Source organism: Echinops telfairi, unplaced genomic scaffold (genome assembly GCF_000313985.2).
Source record: "Echinops telfairi isolate 266 unplaced genomic scaffold, ASM31398v2 ScPeMD7_18;HRSCAF=68, whole genome shotgun sequence".
Taxonomy (NCBI): Eukaryota; Metazoa; Chordata; class Mammalia; order Afrosoricida; family Tenrecidae; genus Echinops; species Echinops telfairi.
The window spans coordinates 21740106-21761390 of NW_022103915.1; the positions used below are offsets into that span (position 1 = coordinate 21740106).

At 40.1% G+C, this 21285-nt stretch overlaps 1 pseudogene; it reads left to right on the forward strand.

The window, feature by feature from the left end:
- The first annotated feature begins 15694 nt into the window (after window positions 1-15694).
- Window positions 15695-21285, forward strand: part of LOC101639699 — a 9731-nt pseudogene continuing 4140 nt past the window's right edge.

A 21285-nucleotide genomic window follows, 5' to 3' on the forward strand; every position in this document is an offset into this window, starting at 1 on the left:
ATATATTTTCTATATCTTCTACTGTCCTGCATCTTAAAAATTCTATGAATTTTCAACATAAACTCTATCTACCAAGAAAACAATAAAAGCATAATTTACCTGACATATCAAAGTTTTTTTATTTTTGAAAAAATAAGCATAAGGAAGCAATTTGAAATGTTTTCATGAGGAAGCAAACTATTTGTGCCCTCAAATTGTTATTTATGTATATTTTTAGTTATAAATGGTACCAAGGGTGTCCTATATTATCAGATTACAGGAATTTACATAAAAAATCCCTTACTTGACCACTGTCCGCCACTATGGAAACAATGAGCCGGAAAGTCTCTGGTCTCTTATGTGTGTCACTATGTTTTACTCTATAAGAAAACTGTCCTTAAAATTGTCCACTGCGTGACTGTTTTTATAGTTGATATTCTTAGGAAAGTTTTCTAAATATTAAGAACACTATCATTCCTTTATGAGAGGTTCATTCATAATTATATTACTTCTGGCCAATGGGCACTGGAATACTTAGAGAACTAGGAGTACTTTTGAACACAAAAAAAATCTATTTAAACAAAAAATAAGAGAGATAGAGACATTTTTCATTTAATACGACATGCTATTTGTTTTCCTTACAGATCATTCTTTCAATGACATTTTCTGAAAGTGTCTCTAATAATTTTATACCTGTAATAGTTCACATGGTCAGTGAAAATATTTCCAGGAGCTACCTAATAATCTCTTTATAAAATTGAGTAGTTCGTCTTTATTGATCTTGCTGCGGTGGGTGGGGTGGGGGGCGGGAAGGAGTAGGATCAATCTGGCTGTAAGCTTCAGAAACACCTGAATTCAAATCCTAACGCTGAGCCTTACCTAGTTAAGATTATTATACAATTCAGGTGCATAGCGACCTCCAGGTATGCTGAGTACACCTGGAGTGAGTATACCTGGAGTAGGTAGACACAGGGTGTTCAAGGTTTTGACTTCTCAGAAGGGATTGCCAATTCCATTTCCTAGGGCACTTCTGCGTGGGTTTGAACTGCCACCCTTTCTCCTGGCAGTTGAGCTCTTAGTCATTTGTCCCATCCACAGACTCCTTGAGCCATATTAGCTGTATCATATTAGAAGGTGATCATACATCTTTTTAAAAATTATGACTGTTAATCCTTTTATTGGGGGCCTCTAACAAATCTTACAAAAATCCATCACTGAATTGTATTAAGCACACTTGCACATATGTTGTCATCATTTCCAAAACATGTTTTCCATTTCAGCCCTTGATATCAGCTCCTCTTTTACCACTCCCTCCCCACCCCCACCCTCTTGATCAATTATATATTATTATTGTTATTTTGTATCTTACACTGTCCATTGTCTCCCTTCACCCACCTTTCTGTTATTTGTCACCCTCAGGTGGGGGCGGGACTATATAGCCAACCTTGTGATGGGTTCTTCCTTTCTCCATACCGCCCCCAATCCCTCTATCCTCATGAATGATATTGCAACTGTCCCTGAGAGTTTTATCTGTCATGAATTTCATGTGTTGACAGATCTTATATATACCAATGTGGGACTCTGGTCCAGCCAGATTTGTAAGGTAGAGCTGGGTCATGGTCGTGGGGGAGAGAAAGCATTCAGGAACTAGAGGAATGGTGTGTGTTTCGTTGGTGCTTTACTGCACCCAGGTTCAATCGTCCCTTCCTTGTAACCCTTCTGTGTGTGTGTGGGGGGGTGTCCAATTGTCTACAGATGGGGGGTTGGGTCTCCATTGCAACCCCCCCTCTTTCGCATTGATATAACTGTTTGTTTTGGATCTTTTGATACCTGATACCTAATCCCGTTGACACCTCATGATCACACAGGCTGGTGTGCTGTAACCATGAAACTTTATGCCTCCTCTGTGAAGTGGAATAATTGTTCATTCCTGGTCAGTTTGTAAGAAGATTCAGAAAGATAATGTATGCGATGCACTTAGCGTATCACTCAATAAATTATGGCTATTATTATGTTACCATTATCTCCACTTAATTTGTGGAATGGTTCCAATATCTGAGCTTGGTTACAAAATAATATCTATGATCTTCCAGGCCTATGACTTTCCAGGACTCATAAATTTTCATTATTATCTAGTTTTGAATATTTTGAGGATGAAACTTTCCTGAAGGCAAAATTGAATGTATGAAAAGAAATCATTATTTTCAAACAGCACTGGCTATCTTCAATGATTGTAATACATACCATCAACCATATTATTTCCTCTAATGTGAGCACATGCTGCGTGTTGTTTTATGTCTAAATTTTAAATTCACAAAAGAATATTAGCACCTATTCAATATTCTGAAGTTTCAGCTTTTAATGAGATTAAGCTTTACCTAGTTTGCCTTCCTTTTCAGATGAAAGAAAAAGGAAAAGATGACATATCTTGTGAATGTCATAATTGATGATCTTATAATCATACTAGAGATAGTTGGGCCTCCCGGCTATGTCTCCTTCCAATACTGGTTGAAGAGCCTTCCCTGCCATTTAGTTTAATTTCAATTTTCTAAACTATGATTAAAAATAATAGCAGCCCTTACTTCATGTATCATATTGTTGTATTTTGTTTTGTTTTGCTTTGCTTATTTGCTTCTTACTCATTTTTCTCAGGAGGTTCGTCCTCATAAAATGTGCTATGTGAACACATATTTAGTGAGTTATTACAATGTCTGAGTCTCCGAAAGTAAATTATACTCACCTGTGTGTAACCTATTCTTCACCCTCAGTCTCTTCTCTGAATGCTTGCTCTAGATCATGGCTTTATCGGAAAGAGCCAGCCCCCTGAAATGACTTTTCCTCGCACCGCCCTCTCTGCACAGCACACATTTTCTCTCGTAATCTCTGCTCCTCATGGCTAGGAGAAGGATAGGTTTTTACAGCTATGATTTTCCCATTCCAAAGCATTTGTCTTCCCTTTTTACACACAAAAACCTTGCTTCTTTAATCTACTCATTCCTACTAATTTCGTCTCTGTCACTCCTGGGATTCCAATCAAGCTTTTCCCGGATGAAAGAAAAGGAGCTGGGTGGATCATGGTTTTTCACCCGACTTCTTTAGAAATGAATCCTTTCAAACACACCACAATCGCAGAGAATAGACTTTTAAAATGAATCAAGTTTTAACAATTCTTAACATGTAATTATATAATTATTTTTTTCCATCCCCCCTCGCGCCACCCCCCCCCACCCCCCGCTTCTTCTTTTCTATCCCCTCTCCTTTCCTCCCCTCCTCCTACTTCTTTTCTCTTCACTCTAAGCAATAAAACCTGTCAGGTAGGATTATCTCTCCTGTGGTTGTCCTTCTGATATGGTACATGACTGAGCCAAAGATGGCCTCTGTATTAGCTCAGATGTGCTGTTTCTCCCTAGGCAAAATCCTCTGGCACTCAAACTCTAATATTTACACATCCACCTATTTTCAAACTAGCCCAAATCAGCTCATTGCAAGGCATTTAGAACCTATTATATTTACATACCCCCCTGTGACCAGCATCTGTGGTTGGATTCATGACAACCCTATGTATGACCCAGTGGTTCTCCACCTGCCTCAGGCTGCCACTGCCCTTTAATACAGTTACAGTCCCTCAGGTGGTGGTGACCTCCAACCATAAAATTATTTATGTTGCTCCTTCATAACTGTAGTTTTACTATGGTTATTAATCGTAATGTAAATATCTGATATGCAGGATGCATTTTCATTGTTACAAATTGAACATAATTAAAACATAGTGATTCATCACAAAAACAATATGTCATTCTATATTGTGAAATATTTATTTCTAATGACAAATAAATGAAATTGTGTCTTGAAGCACAGTGTTGCATGGATAACAGTCTTCATGCTAGGTACTCATAGGTGGATGTATCTACATGTGGGCGGACCCACCTGGAGACGGTTAGAGGAGTGGTGTCTTGGTTCCTAAGACCATCGGCAATATGTTTTCTGATGGTCTTGGATGACCGCTGTGAAAGAGTTGTTCGACCTCCATAGGGGTCACGAACCACAGGTTGAGAACCAAACAAACCACAGGTATAGCCAAACAAAGCAACAGCTTAGGTTAGGGTCGGGTCATTGACTTCTTTTGTGAAACCCAAGGGACAGTGCATTTCAAAGGGTTGTCTTCTTTTGCACTGACCTTCTACCATCATTGTGATGATCTCCAGGGACTGATTCCTCCTGAGAATATATTGCAAGCATTTGAGGTGATGTCTTGCCATCCTTGCTTCTAAGAAATATTCTAGCTACACTTTCCCAAGAGAGACTTACCCATTTATTTGCAGAAAAGGAGAAGAAAACCCCTTGCAGAAGTTATAGCCCCATGCTGCTGCTGCCCTTCAGTCCTGTCTCACTCAGAGATACCCTAATTTCCTGCAAATAGGCATTCCCTACACCCCTACTTTTTCTCTACTGAGAATTTCTCCTCTTCCCCTGTTGGCAGTTCCCTTTGAACCAGATGACCCTGGAGGACCTCCTGTTGCCTTCTGGATGGGAGCTATTCATGTGTCAGTACCAGTAAATAGCTTGTTTTGCAACAGGGCTAACTCCTGGTCATATCTTTTTTTCTGGATCACCCCCACATACTTTCAAATTTACTGCAGCTACACTACCTTCCCTCCTGGCTTTAGGAACTATTATGAGATTGATACTGGTATTTCTATGCATGTTTTTACCTTTTTTAATGTGTATGAGTGTGTTTTACATATTTTAAAACTTTATATAAGTATAATGCTGCAGTCGGACTTTTTGCTCAATAGCATATTTTTGAGTTGAATCTTAGTTGCTATTTGTATGCTAAAGGTTTTCAATAAACATTTTCTATGTATGTTTCCTTAAGGAAATATTTGAGTGTTCTATGGCATATATTCTGTAATGTTTGATTAAATTACATAGTCTGAAATTGCTCACAAAAGCTTGTATCAATTTATACTCATAATGTTATTGTAGAAAAACTCTAGAGTATCTACATCATCATCAACATTTGGTTTTATCTTACTCCTTACATTTTTACCAATCTGATGGATATATAATGACATTGCTTTTTTAACTGAATCATAAAATACACTGTGGGTTCTGTATCACAGTATTCCTAGATCTCTCCTTATACAGACTATCTCCATGCATTTTCATGTCCAATGGTCTCTCTTGAATCCCTATCTTATATCTTGCTACTTCTTTTCCCCCTGAATATTGATTCAATTATGTTTATTAAGCAAATGTTTTAATAAATGTACAAAGATCAATATCTATGGCAAGAATTAATCTTTTAATCAACAACCAAAATAAACTCTTAATGAAAGTCTTGCAACCTAAAGAAAATACATATCATGCACACGGGAGAAATGAAAAGGGATGGAGAGGGAGGGGAGCGCATCCTGGCCCACCAAGCCCCAGGACAATATTCCTGCTCAGAGCAGACAATGCACAGAGAGGATCTTAGAGCTGGCCCCACCATGAGACACAACATCCCTCATTAAACCATAGTGTTGTGGGGGCACAATTATGGAGACACGGTGTGGGAATTGTGCACAATCTGACCCCATCACGTGGGGGCGAAACAGTAAGGGCATGTAGCAGAGCAGCAAAGGGAGCAAAGTGATGCAATCCCTGGGGAATACCAAAAATAGACTTGGGAAACAGAGTGTGGCACCCCATCAGACTCCACTGGGAAACACTCATAAAGGGCAACAAATAGAACTTGAACTAGTTATAGGCTTTTCCATTTTTGTCAGTGGCTTTCTTTTTGTTGTTGTCTTAATGTTTTGTTGGTCTTGACTTCCTTTGTTGTTTTATTTGGCTTTGCCTGGTTTTTATGCTTATTAATGTTCTGCATGTCTATCTAGATAAGATAGGCAGGATAAATAAATAACTCAGAGATGAAAAGAACAGGACTAATGTTTCAGGGGGGACACAGAAGGGGAGGTGGGAGAAAGGATGGGTGGGAGGGTGGGAACCAACCCAGGTACAAGGAAACAAGTGAATTAAAATCAATAGAGAGAAGGGTGTAGGATGCCTAGTGGGGTTTAATCAAGGGCAATGTAGCAGTGCGGAATTACTAAACCCAAATGAAGGCCGAAAATGATGGTGGGATAGGAGGAAAGTAAAAGTAAATAAAGGAAAGAACCAGGAGGCAAAGGGCATTTATAGAATTCTAAATGCAGTTATGTACATACGTAAATATTTATATAACAAAAGGGGAATAGAACTATGTCCTCATATCTATATGTTAAGAATTAAGCTTGTGTCATAAGCTGCACGATCAATAATTACTTAATACTCTTAGACATTTTCGAATACTCGGCTTATTCACTGAAAAGGCACATCAAACAATCTAAAATATAACTCAAACCATTAAGGATAAGAGTATTGAAGCAGATATGAGTATAGGAGCATAATAACAGCACTCTTCACACATATCATTCTAGCATCACAGTCCCAATAAGCATTGCCTCATCGGTGTGCTCACCCTGGGTAGAGTTGGAGAGAGCAGGAGTTGATATCTCCTTGGTTCCTAGCTCTCCAAAAAGTCAGTGTCTCTACCCAGGTTTAAATGGACAGCTTGGCTGGCTCTTTGATGTCTTCACTGTCCCAGTCAAGTCTTATCGGGTTTCTCCACACTTTAGGTGACTTGGCTGGCATTTAGGTGTCAGTCAGGTCTCAGCCAAGTCTTATCAGGGTTCCCCACATTTTTGTGGTGGCTCCTTGGATCAGCTGTCGATCCTTGGCAATGGTCCAACTTCTTGGTTGGACCCTACTGTCACACTTTATTTCTTCTCTAAAGTGGAGTTTCTTGTGTTTGTTTCTTTTGAAGTGGCTCAACGTCTTGCAAGGTAGTTCAGCATCTTGAAATGAAGTTCTATGGTGTTCATCAGATTGAAGATGGACATTGGGCCTCGACTTGAGTAACCCCTCAACATAAGAACACTTTGTTCTAACAATCGGGCATTCTGTGATGCTCATCTTCCCTACATGATCGCTGAAGACAAAATGGGTGCATGAGCAAATGTTGTGAAGAAAGCTGATCGGGTCCAGCTATCAAAAGATATAGCATCTGGGATCTTAAAGGCTTGAAGATAAACACGTGGCCATCAATCTGAGAAGCAACAAAGACCACATGGAAGAAGCACACTAGCCTGTGTGATCATAAGGTGTCAACGAGACCAGGTATCAGGCATCTAAAACCCCAGAACAAAACCATACCCTTTGTGAATGGGAACGAGGTGGGGGGCATGGAGTGGAGACCCAATGCTCATCTGTAGACAATTGGACATCCCCTTGCAGAGGGGTCACAGGTAAGAGATAAGCCAGTCAGGGTGTAGTATAGCACCAACGAAACACACAACTTTCCTCTAGTTCTTTGGTGCTTCCCTCACCCCACTATCATGACCTCAGTTCTACCTTACAAATTGGATTAGACCAGAACATGCACACTGCTACAAATAAGAGGCCACAACACAGGGAATTCAGGATAGATAGACCCCTCAGAGCCAACAATGAGAGTAGAGATACCAGGAGGACTAGGGTAAGATGAGGAGAAAATGGGGAATGGATCACAAAGATCAATCTATAACCCCATCCCAGGGGGATGAACAACAGAAAAGTGGGTGAGGGTCAATGCAGGATGGTGTAAGATATGAAAATAACAATCTATAGTTTATCAAGTGTTCATGAGGGAGGGCAGGCGGGAGAGGTATGAGGAAGAAATGGGGAACTGATATCGGGCTCAAGTGGAAAAAGAATGCTTTGAAAATGATGATGGCAGCATATGTGCAAATGTGCTTGACACACTAGATAAATGTATGGATTGTGATAAGAGATGTAAGACCCCACAATAAAAGTATTTTCAAAAAAAGAGGGGAAAAAAGAAAATGTATATCATGGCACATCAATGGGATACCTACTCAGTTCTAAGATGTATGCTAGACAAAACAAAACAAGCATCCCCCTCACACCCCATTAGTGACTCAGGAATACATAGTGATCCGAATGCACAGTTTACAGATTAGTGCCAAACACTTGCATATACAAAGTTTAAATTATTCCAACCCTATGTGGTAGGTTTTCTTCCTATTCTATACATGAACGTTTTAATAGATCTTGGAGTAATACATATTCAATAGATATATTAAATAATTCAATAAATCCCCAAATCTCACAGTCATTGGGTCAATGTCCACTAACACTGATTGCTCGATAGAGTAAAACTACTCCATAAGTTATCCAAGACAGTAAATCTTTATGACGCCAACTGCCACATCTTTCTCCTCTGCAGCAGCTGGTGGTTCAAATTTTGTGAGCAGCTGAGAGTTTAATCCCTGTACCAAAAGAGTTCCTAAATACAAAACTAAAAAATAATTTTATTTTTCTCTAATGGCTTTCATATTGTAATAGTGCTATATTTTCAACTACTTCTTTATTGCCTGACTTCTGCATGTTTCTGTCAAAGTAGATGACATTTTTCTTTCTGACTTTATATTCTGAAGGCATAGAATGGTACCTGACAGCTATGACATGCATTACAAATTCAATGAATATGTGTTGAATATTTGAATAAACTAGAATTCTAGGAAACCTCCTGTAAAATTTTCCCTCCAGTGAAGGCCCAAGATTATTATTTCTTCAATGTCTTCAATCACTTGAAGTAGGGAAGGAGGCCATTGTTCATTGTTGCCATCAAGTTGATTCTGACTCATGATGACCCCATGTGTGCAGAGTACAATTGTACTCTAAAGGATTTTCAAAGCTGTGCCTTTCAGAAGCAGATCTCCAGGCTTTATTTCTGAGATGCTTCTGGGTGATTTTGAATAGCCAACTTGTCAGTCCAGGGCTTAACTATTGGACTGACACTTGGACTCCACAGTTAACTATTTATAAGTCATTGTAAAGTGAATATTACCATCAAGATACAGGCATTTTTTTTTTTTTTAGGATGCATGGGGAAAAATGTGCAAAAACCATAAATGTGTTTGGCTTGCTTTAGATGAGCTCAAGGTGTTGTATGTGTTGGCACTTTCACAGGGCAGATCTCACAACAAAGGATATTCACACTGCCTTGATGCATTTATAGACTGATGTTCAATCCTTTCTGACCCTTACCTGGCCTGATGCTGACCCAGCAGCAAAACAGTGGTTACAGCGGGCACAGGGCTTACAAGCCGGGCTGCTAACCACAAAGACAGCAGTTGGGAGCTGTGCTTCCAGCAACAAAATAAAAACTATCTACATGCCCCGTCAATACCCAATTTCACAATTGCTTTGCCTAAGGTAACATCTTCAAACTGATTTAAATTCAAATTGTCATAGATAACCACTTAATCTTTATGATAAAAAACTTCCCTAATAAATCCCCTACTCTCACATAATTGTGAGTTTTGTCCATGAGTTTCTTGTGTTCTTTGCAACAAAGTATGGAGCCCATTGGAAAAGTAGAGTGTCATGGGAAGAACAAATAGGTAATAAACAAACCAACAAAAAGTGGCAGCTGGCAGTCTGTCTGACTTCTGTCTTGTAGCAATCAGTCTTGGGCGGATATCAAGATTCATTCTCCTTCTGCACTGTGTAACCAGGGGAGGCGAGGTTAGATGTAGACTTCATAGTTTTCTCAGTTAGAAAGAAGACTCCAGGTGTTAGTTGAGTCACCACTCCGTAATTCCTCCCGGATACATTTCAATGATCAAACATGACCAGGAGTACTACACCCCCCTCGCTGTCCATTTTAGATCCCTTGCTATTCCCTGTCCCTGTTGTTATTGCCTCACCATTCCCCTTCCCCCGACTCCTCCTCTTCCACGTCACCACCCCCAACTATCAGTCCTGCTGCTGTCTCCTTGGGATTGCTTATCCTGCTTATGTTCTTCTTCTTTTTCTGATAATCAAATGAAATATGTACGAATCTTTGGGTTTGGTCTGACTCTTGCCATAATAACGGGTTCTCAGCCTGGGATTTGTGTGTTATATGTGTTTTCCCTTATGCATGTTTGAATTTACCTCGGTGGACAAGTGTTGTGCTTCTCTTGTGCTTGGCTAACTTCACTCAGCATAATATCCTCCAGCTCTTTCCACAAGATGAGGCGTTTTGTTGTTTTGTTGCTAGTTTTTAGAAAGGTGTAGTATTCCATTGTGTATGAAAACCAGAGTTTTTAAATATATTCGTCTACTGATGGACATTTAGGCTGTTTCCAATTTTTTGCCATTATGAACTGCACAGTGATGAACATTGGGGAGACAGATCATAGTCTCTTTCTTGTTTCTGGGTATATGCCCGGTAGTGGGATTGCCAAGTAAGATAGTAACTGAATTTCCATCTGATTTAGGTATCATCAAAGAGCTTTCCATAGTAACTGTATTTACCTTCAAGACTACCAGCAGTGAATGAGTTCCTATCTCACCACCACCCCCAAACATGTATTGCTTTCTGGTTTGTTTGTTTTTCTTCTTTGAATTGGGCTTTATTTGTAGGTCTCAGGTAGTATCTCTAAGTTGTTTCGATTTGCATTTCCCAGGTGGCTAATGATCAGGAACATTTTCTCATATGTCTACTGGCCATTTGAGTTTCCTCCTTTGTGAATCGTCTTTCATTTATTTTGCCCACCTTCTCAATGGACTGCCATTGTTTTTGTGGTGTGAGCTTACAGGATTCTGTAGATTTTAGTAATAAGTAATGTCTGACATTTTATTACTAAATACTTGTTCTCAGTTTGTGGGCTCTCTTGTTACTTTCTTGATGAAGTCTTTCAATGTGCATAGGTGTTTTATCTTTAGAATGTCCCACACAACCATTTTATTCTCCTCTGGGTGTATATCCTTCCTAATTTCTGATAGCCCATGTATTCCCTGCACTCAAGTTCTTAGCTTTGTCCCTGTGCAAGTTACATAATATCCTGTCAACTTGTGAAGCAGTGGAGTCTAGCCTGACAATCAGGTCAAAGCTTGATGAAATGACCTCATTTGGAGGAGCAGAGATATATAGCTCACTGATGGTCAAAGAGGCTCTCTCTGCTTTGCCTTCTTGATGACAAGCCACATAGAACTACACTGATGCAGCCAGAGTCCTGGAACTGGGGAAGCCACATGAAGACATATGCCAGCACTGAGATGCTTCCATCACCACTGGATCCACAAGGCTTTCCAGCCACTGGCCTGTGATCTTCCTGAAGTCAGCATCATTCCATGATTGTGTGAGTCTAAAGAGGAATTTATGGACTAATATTGATATATGGGGCAATATCAGACATATGGATTTGATCTGGATAGATCAAGTTCATATGTACAATTGCTTATACATATTGCTCTTTGATATATTGTACAATTGCTCTTTGATATAAAGTTCTCTCTTACACACATATGAGTGTTTTTTTTATTTGTTTCTCTAGTTAACCCAGACTAACACAGTCCTAATACTCTCATTAGTGATCCTAATAGTTTGGGGGTTTATCTCAAGGTCTTTGATACACCATAAATTTGTTCTTGTGCATAGAGTGAGGTAAGGGTCTTGTTTTATTCTTCTGCAGACCAGTATCCAATTTTTCCAGCACCATTTATTCCGAAGGGCATATGCTTTCCATTTGATATTTTAGTAAGATTTTGTCAAAGATCAGTAGTTCATTTGATGCTCTTTTTATTTCTGGATTTTCAGTTCTTTTCCATTGATCTGATTATCTATCATTGTACCATGCTGTCTTGACAATTGTGGCTGCATAATAAATTTTGAAGTCAGGTAATGCAAGCCCACTCACCTGTTCTTCTTGAGGATTCTCTTATCAATCCTGGGCTTCTTCCCTTTCCATATGAAGTTGGTAGTCATCGCTTTTTCTATTTCTTGTCCCAGTGGTTCTTGTCCATTTTCTTGTTTATTTGATAGATAATGTTGATGTTTTTTCTAATGTTGAAACATTCCTGCATTCCTGGTATGAATCCCACTTGGTCATGATGGATTATCCTTTTGATATACTTTTGTATTCTATTGCCCAGAATTTTGTGGAGGATATTTTCAGCTATGTTCATCAGAGATATCAGCATTTAATTCTCTAATCTTGTGGGATATTTGCCTGGCTTTATTATCAGTGTTATACTAGCTCATAGAATGTGTATAGGAGGTTAATTTCCTTAGCTATCATCTGGAAGGGTTTGTTTAGGATTGGTGTCAGCTCTTCCCTGAATGCTTGGTAGAATTCTCCTGTGAAGCCAGCAGGGTTTGGGCTTTTCTTGTGGTTGGCAGTTCCATAAAAACTTCATCAATTACTACTATTGCTATGGATCTATTCAGATTATTGATTTCCATATGGGAAGGGTTTGTTTTTCCAGGTATTTGTCCATGTCCTCCAAGATGTTGAATTCACTGGAGTACAGTTGTTTGTAATACTGTGTAATTAGTCATTTAATTTCACTGGGGTTTGTTGTAATTTACCCTGGTTCATCCTTCATCCTGGATATTGATGTCTCTTCTTTCCTATCCTTTGTTAGGTTTGCAAGCAGATTGTCAATTCTGTTAATCCTTCAAGGAACCAGATTTTCACTGAGGTGATTTATTCCGTTGTTTTATTTTGTTCTGAAAGTCAATGGTATGAACTCACAATGAAAGACAAAGACTAGCAGCCTGGACTAGAAGACAAACCCCATCAATCTGCTGTCTGCAAGAGAATATCTCAGGCTCATAGAAAAATACAGGTTGAGGGTTAGAAGTTGGAGAAAGTATATCAAGTAAATGGCAACCTAAAGAGAGCTGCTATTCTAATCTCTGATAAAATTGATCTATTCCATTGCTTTGTTTTGTTTTAACATGGTTATCTCCCCCCCTAGTTTTCATAATTTATTTTCTTTTCCAATTACATGGATTGTTCTGTTCCTGCTGAAGGTTTTGTGATAATGTATCAACTATGAGTCTTTCTTCCTTCTTCATATCTAGTACCTTTTGTGTTTAGTATTTTCCTACCTCCTTCCTTGCCTTCTTTCCTCTGCTGGGTCAAAGAAGACTTGGGCTTTGGTTATAGTGCCAGGACTACTGGATATGTTGCATTATGCAGTGGGCTCATGCTTGTGTTCTGTGGATGTTGATCTGTCCAAGGTGAGTTCGAAAATGATCTTTGTAATGCTGGCTTTGTTTTTACATATTTTATAAAGAGTTCCTTATCCGAAAAGACTGTAACCTCATATTCTTTAGACGGAGAGTTTGACAGGGTACATAATTCTCAGGCTACAATTATTCACCAGCTCCCTGAAGATGTTACTCTAGTCTCTCCTCTTTTTCGTGGTTTCTGCTGATAATTCTGAGCATATTCTTATCTCATTGCTCTTATAGGTCACTTCATTTTTCTCCTCTAGCTGCCCTTATCATTGTCTCCTTTTTCTCAAAGTTGGATAATTTTACAACTATATGCCTATGTTTTTCCTAGGATTCACTCTAATTGGTGTCCTCTCTGCTTCCTGGGTGATTGTCAGATCCAGCTTCATTATATCAAGGAAGTTTTCTTCCAGGAATTCCCTGACTGTTTTTGCTGTTGATTTGATTGTTACATCTTTCTCTAGTATCCCAATTAGTCCGATATTGTTTTGCTTCATAGCATCGCTCATTGTTGTTGGGTTTTCTGGAGCTTTATTAATTATCTTTTTTGTTTGTCTTTCACATTTGTTTTATTCTGCTTGATCATCTTTCAGAACGCTGACACAGTTCTCCTCTTCTTCCAGTCTGTTGGCGAGGTCTTTTATCGTCTTTTTTTTTTACTGCTGCATCAGCCCTCACTCTCATATTTCCCTTCAGTATGTGGACTCTATCGTCTCTATTATTTCATCCTTTTCTTGTATTAATTCCTCATATTCTGGATGACTCTAAGTAGCACACAGAAGATTTCTTTCTGTGGTGGTTCAAAGCCTGTTTCTTCTATATATGTTGTTTGATTAAGGTCGTCCCCCAACAAACATTACATTTTGTTTTTCTTGCTTTCTTGTGTATGCTGAAGTGGGTTGTTGTCTGTGTGTCATCTTTCTAGAGCTTGGCACCGTTTTCACTGGAATCTAAGCCAGCAGTGGAGGTGGGGGTGGGTGGGAAAGGTTAGTGGGCATGGGAAGTGACAGGCAGATGTGGGGAGACCTGAAAGTGGTCGTTGGACACTGGAGGCAGCTGGTGGAGGTGGGGGTGAGGAGAGTCTGGATGTGGCTAGTGGGTGTATGGAATTTCTGGCAGGCTTAAGGAACCCAGGAAACTATCACAAGTAATGCTTAGGCTCTGGCAGCTCTGGGAGGGGAAGGGAGGAGCAGGTGCAGAAAGCCAGTAGTGCTCGAGCTCGGGCAACTCCAGGGGAAGGAGGCTGGAGCAGCTGTAGAACACTCAGAAGCAACACCGGTGGCACTCGGAATCAAGTATCTATGGGAAAGGAGGAGAGAGCAGACACACCAGGCCCAGAAAGCCACACAGGTGTCTCTCAGCCTTGGTGACTATAAGAAAGGATACAGGAGCAGCTGCAGAATGCATGAGAAATGGTGCCAGTATTGCTCAGATTCAGGTGACTTAGGAGGAAGATAGGGGGAGCAGGCGCGCCAAGCCTAGAAATTGGCTTGAGGTAGCACTATGCCTCAGTCAGTGACTGTAGGGAAGAAGGTTCGAGTGGCTCGAGCAGTCCTGGGAAGCAGCACAAGTAGCATTCAGGTCCATTGACTGCAGGGAAGGAGAGCAGGTGCATCTGAAGGGTCTAGTCTCTACACAACTAAATGGATCCAAGGGGCAGGTGTGTAACATCAGACAAGATAAAACTTGCAAGGACTCACCTCTGCCATGACTTCAGGAACCAGGTCTGAGCAGAGCTTAATGCATTCTCCTGAGTTTATAAAATCTTGGGCATACAGCCCACAGTAAGCACACACATAACAGGAAGGGGTTGCCTTAAAATCATATACATAACATGACAGGTATGAGTTAGGGTTATACACACAATAGGAATGGGAGGCACTAGGAATGCACACCTATCTTTGTCATCTCTTTGCTAACTTGACTTTATGTGTCTTTGAGCTTTTCTCTAAGGGAACAATATATGATCCTCATCAGAAGGTGAGTGGGCGCTACTTAGGGTGGGACAGACAATATCGTCTGATTGCTTTTGATGGCAGACAACCTTCAGGCAGATAACCTTCAAGTACACATTGTAGCAGCCATGGGCTTTCCAATGGCACCTTAACTTTGCATTATTATGGGCAACATCATGGGGAATAAATTTTACTTAGAAGAATGTGAGTGGGACACATCTCCAACCCAAAAATGTGAAGGTTTCCTTCACGGGATCCCTGGCCTCCCAGACTCCTTAACATGAATATTGAGAATTTGTCTACATACACTCTCTTCCAAGTTCACCCCCCACCCCATGCACCAAGCCCAGAGTTCAGCCTCTAGAGATGCACAGCTTTGGTGACTGACAGGAAGGAGGTGGGAGTGGCTGGAGAACTACAGGAGGGAAGTGGCACTGGCACTGGTGGCACTCAGCCTGAGCAACTGCACTGCACAGAAGGGGGGAATGCTGGCTGTGGCTGCGTTCAGGCAACCATCGGAGGAAGAGGAGGTAGCTTCACAAGGGATCCAGGCACACTGATTGGTGGAGTAGAAATTGCTAGGCACCTTAACAGGCATGAGGGTGGGAGGTGGGTCACCAAGAAGCATGGCAAAGGGAGTTTTCTGAGGCTGAGGAGAATCATGGAGCCCCTGTTGTACATCATCAGTGTTCCAAGGTAATGGGGGACATACAGCTCAGCCATCTGTGGAGAAACCACAGGGCTAGGTCTAAATCTCTCCAGTGGTCTTCCTCTTCTGTATATCTAGCAACAAATCACAAGGAACTGTAGATATCTGACACTTCATCAGCACCACCTTGGGTGGAAGTCCTCCTGATTTTTTAATTTGCCATTTGCTTGATATATACTTTTGTCTGCCTTCAATTCTCAATCTATTTTTGTGTGCAAGCTTAAGATGTTTTTCTTGCAGACAACAGATTGATGGGTTTTGTTTCCTAATCTATTTGGCTAGCCTTTGTTTTGTATTTGGTGAATTCAGACCATTGACCATCAGAGTTATTTCATCCATTAATGAATTCTTTGTTATCATTTTGTATCTTTTGGGTTAGATACTTTCCTCCCTCCCTCCTTAGCAGTGTGTTGTGTATGTGTGTGGTGCATTCATGCTTGCCTTCTTTTCATTGATGGGTCAATATCATTTTGGAGGTTGTTTCTGGTGTGTGACTTCTGGGGAGTGTTGCACTACGTGGTGATATCATGTTTGTGCTCTGTGAATGTTAGTCTTCTGTCCAAAGTGATTTGGCAAGACTTTTTTGTAATCCTGGATGTTTTAAACATATTCGCTGAAATTTTCCTTGTGTAAGAAAACTCTTACTTCTCCATCTATTGATGGATATCTTGGCAGGATAGAAGATTCTCGGGTTACCGTTATTCTCTTTCAACATTCAGAAGATGTACTCAACTCTCTCTTTTTCATAGTATATGTTGTTAAGTCTGAGCATATTCTTATCTGAGTACCCATATAGGTGACTGTCTTTTTTCCCCTCTTACTGCTCTTGTGAATTTTTCCTTTTCCTCAAAGTTGGATAATTTGACTATTATATGCTTTGGGTTATTCTTCTTGGGGTTCAGTGTAATTTATGTCCTGTCTGCTTCCTAAATGATTCTCATTCATTAAATTGGGTAAAATTTCTTCCAGGAATTCCTTTGCTATTTTGGTTGTTGATTTCTTCATTGTATCTTGTTCTAGTATCCCAATTATTCAGATGTTGTTTCTCTTAGCATAGTTGATTGTTCTCAAGCTTTCTTCAGCCTCTTTGATTATCTGTTTGATTGCCTTTCACATTTGTTGAAATCTGCTTTCCTATCTTCTTGTAGAGGTTGCTGATATGGGTTTCTCTCTGTGTTTCCTTTTTGTGTAGCTCAGCACCATTATCCAAGGAGTCCAGGAGCCCTGAGTTATCTCTATGAGGCTAGTAAGAATAATTTTAAGGACTACCTGTAGCCTTCTGCACTGAGGGGTTGGGCTGCTTCTCTAACTCACTCTTTCCCTAGACATCTGGGATTACATCTTTGGAGGGCATATTGAGTGACTTATTCAGGCAATTTAGGTGGGAAAGCTGCGGATGGTGGGTGGGGGCCAGTAGTGGGTGGGGGGAACTGTGTATGATGGGCAGGTTCTGCCAACAGTGGGAACAAGCTGTGGACAGCATATGAAATTCAGCAGCAGTGGGAAAATGCTGTGCACAGTAGGTAGGGAACCAAAGTCGTGTACAAAATGCCAGGAAGGGTGTGTGGGGTCCGGCAGTGGTGGGAAGACACCATAGAGGGTGGGCAGGGGGGGCTGGTAGCAATGGAAGAGCACTGTGGATTGTTGGAGGGGACTGGCAGTGGTGGAAATCCAGTGCCAGTGGGGATAACCTAGGCATCAGGTTACCAGTCACCGGAGCTTCAAAGGGCATACAGGGAGCAGGTAGAATCAACACCGCAGGGAAGGTTGACGCCAGGTTGGAACAGATCTATAGGGTGCCACAGGCTTAATTATATGTCCCAGACCTCCCACTCATCTTTCTGGTACCCAAGCTCAACGATCCCCATTGTGCTCCCAGTGTGGCCCCATTACCACAGTGCCTCCTTGCCAGAAATCCTGATAAAAATGTTTTTAAAGTGTTTATGAGGGCAGATCTATACAACCAAGGAGTTTTTTAAGGCCTTTGCAAATGTTGGTTTTGAAAATTCCAAATTCTTTCCTTAAGACAAGCTTTGATACTTTTTCATGCTTAGGTCTTAAGGATGTCTAGCTTTGAAAAAGAGAAATGTATATAAGTACACAAACAGTAAAAGGAAGGAGCAGATGTGGGTGAATAATTTTATACTAAATATTGTCCCATGAATTACACTGTTTGAAATTGTCAACACAATTTTCTGAAAACCATTATTAAGTCTCATAAAACATTGGTCGTCCCAAAGGGAGGTACATTGATACTGTGTTTCTCTTCTAGAAACTCAGCGTGCAAGTGTCCTCCACTTAGAATCCGACACACAAGAACTGAAATATAGGAGATGAGGAGAATAAAAAATGTTTTTTTGGTCTCTTTCTTATTTGTTTATTTTTAGCTGAGTGCAGGAAGTGATTAATTTTAAAACTGAGCAGGGAAGGTGCATAAGTACATTTTCTGTGGGTGAGATGTCAGAAAGCAGTTTCCATATCTGGAATAGGGTGAGATAATAAGAGCTGTTGATTTTTCTACCATCCATCCAACCTAACCTGAAAGAAAATGTCCAGATTCCTGGCCCAATTTAAGACAGCAGATATATCTCTCAGACTTAGGGAAAAGACTTTCATAAAACTTGGTATGGGTAACTTGGGGAGAAATTTCCAACATAGGAGTGGATATGATAGACTTTTATTTTACGTAAATTAGTTGAGTGTGACTTCTCACTGAGGACAGTTTTTGATGCAAAGAGGAAGAATTGGAAAATCATAGGACACACTGGCTAAATTAAGGTGTAAATTGGTGTGTGTTGGGCATTCATCTGTGTTGAAGGTTGTCCAGAGGAGAGTGAGGAGAATCATTTAGCAGAGTAATAGAAAACTGAGAATATATGCAGCCTTCACCTACTTCTTCATCTTACAAGAGGCTATTTCTGCATCATATAATAATATGATATATAAAATTAAATGAAATTTTATTTGTTTTTAGATAAGAAAAGAACGAAGCAAGGAAAAGAAAAACAAAAAAGAACTTTAATAAGGTAGTCCCTGAGAGCAAAGGCTGAGTCAAGACAAATGACTCTGGCATTCATATTGGCTTATTTAGCAAATAGAAGTACAGACTGGGCAGTTAATTTGAATTTCAAATAGGCAAAAGCATTTTGAAAAGAATACATTTCATGTAATTTGGGGAACATACATTAACAAAGAATAAAAAAGACCAAAGAAGAGTTGATCCATTTGAATCACAGTATTGGCAAGAATATTAAAGCTCCATAAACTGTAAGAAACAAAACTGTCTTAGAAGTAACACAACCAAAGTGTTCCTTGGAAAGGGGGATTATGAGACTTTGTCCCATGTACTTTTGACATGCTACAGGACAGACAAGCCCTGGAAAAGAATATCGGACTTGGTAAAGGAGAGGGTCAGTGAAAAAGAGGAAGGCCATCAAGCAGATGGATTGATTAACAATGGTTATAACAATGGACTCAAGCCTAACAGCAATTGTGAAGATGGTGAAAGTAGCACAGTGGTTGAAGCATCTTCATTTCTCACCTTCTAGTTGCACAGAGAAGAAATACATAGTCTCCTCTCAATCTCTCCAGAGATGTGTCATTGAGTACCTTTGGTATTAATGGAATTGTACCTTTACTCTTGCGTCAATGTTTCCAAGGATGAAATGTTCTGACTGACCAGACATGAACTATTTGCTCACAGTTGGAAGTACAGAAAGAGTGAATTCATTTTGAAACAACTGAGTAAAAATGATGAGGATAATTTGGTGTATTGTTTCTAAAATGAAGGTTATGATTCTTTTGTAGGGCAAAAGAAAACAAATAAAGTACAGCAATAGTATCAAGTTTAAACAAACTTTATCTTGATTTTAGATTTCAGAGAGCAAAGTGACACCCCCTGACATCTGAAGTATGCATGTTTTAGTTTACCTCTCTACATTCTTTAAAGTATCTTGCTAAATTTCAGCAAATTAACTTGTATAAGCAATTTATCTTATAAAACTTCTGTTTCCCTAACTACTGCATATTTAAATAATTACTAAAACTAGAATGAGTGAATAGAATAGTGAATAAAAGCAAATGTTTTCAACAAATAGATCAGTGCTTTTTATACAAGGTTTAAAAAAAAAGGTTAATCATTAGACTTCAAAGGCAATGATCTGGTTTAATTCATGATATATATTAAAGAAATGGATGAATCAATAGAAAAATATGGAAACATCGTGTTTTTATATTTAGAAATAATTAACCCAGGATGCCATGAATTAATAATTGAAGTGACCTTGGACTGAGTTTTCATCTGTAGATAAGAAAACCTACCTGATTGGGTTGGAATGTTGAATAATTAAAACTTTGGATATGCAAGTGTGCATCAATCTGCAAACTGTGTGCTGGGATCACTATGAGCTACTGAGTCACTAGCCCAGTGTCTAACATATTGGAGGCACCTGATGAATGTTTGCTTAATAGGAATCTGACTAAAGGACTACAAGGGAAATTGTTCTGCATATTTGTGGAGTGTGGGGGCGGGGAAAACAAGCTCACTGCTGAGACATGTGTGTGAAAATGCATGTAAAATTGTTATACCAAAAACTAAAAGAAAAAAGAAAAAGAAACCCGATCCATAGAGACCTTACATAGGGTTTCCAAGGCTGTAAATCTTTACTAGAACAGATAGCCTCATCTTTCTCTCATGAAGCAGCAGGGGGGTTTGAATCTCCAACTTTGCAGTTAGTTGTCCCATACTTACAGCACCACCAGTGCTCCTTAAGTCATTGCAGAGTGCCATAATACACAGTAGTAAAAAATTTTTTTAAATTGTTTTATTAGGGGCTCATACAACTCCCATCACAATCCATACATATATCAATTGTGTAAAGCACATTTGTACATTCATTGCCCTCATCCTTCTCAAAACATTTCCTCTTCACTTAAGCCCCCAGTATTAGGTCCTCATTTTTCCCCTCCCCCACCCCCACTCCCTGTCCGACGTCTCTCTTCCACATTTCTGCTGTCCGTCCCCCAGGGAGGGGGTCACATATCGTTCCTTATAATAGGTTCCCTCTTTCCAACCCACTCTCCCTCTACCCTCCCAGTATCGCCACTCACACCACTGGTCCCTAAGGGATCATTCGCCCTGGATTCCTTGTGTTTCCATTTCCTATCTGTACCAGTGTACATCCTCTGGTCCAGTCAGACTTGCAAGGTAGAATTCAGATCGTGAAAGTGGGGGTGGGGAGTAAGCATTTAGGAACTAGAGGAAAGTTGTATTAAGTGTATTTGTCATTGTTGCTACATCACACCCTGACTGGCTCGTCTCCTCCCTGAGACCCCTCTGCCAGGGGTCTACAAATGGGCTTTGGGTCTCCACTCCACACTCCCCCCATCATTCACTTTGGTAAGATTTTTTGTTCTGATGATGCCTTATACCTGATCCCTGCGACACCTCGTGATTGCATAGACTGGTGTGCTTCTTCCATGTGGGCTTTGTTGCTTCTGAGCTTGATGGCTGCTTGTTTACCTTCAAGCCTTTAAGACCCCAG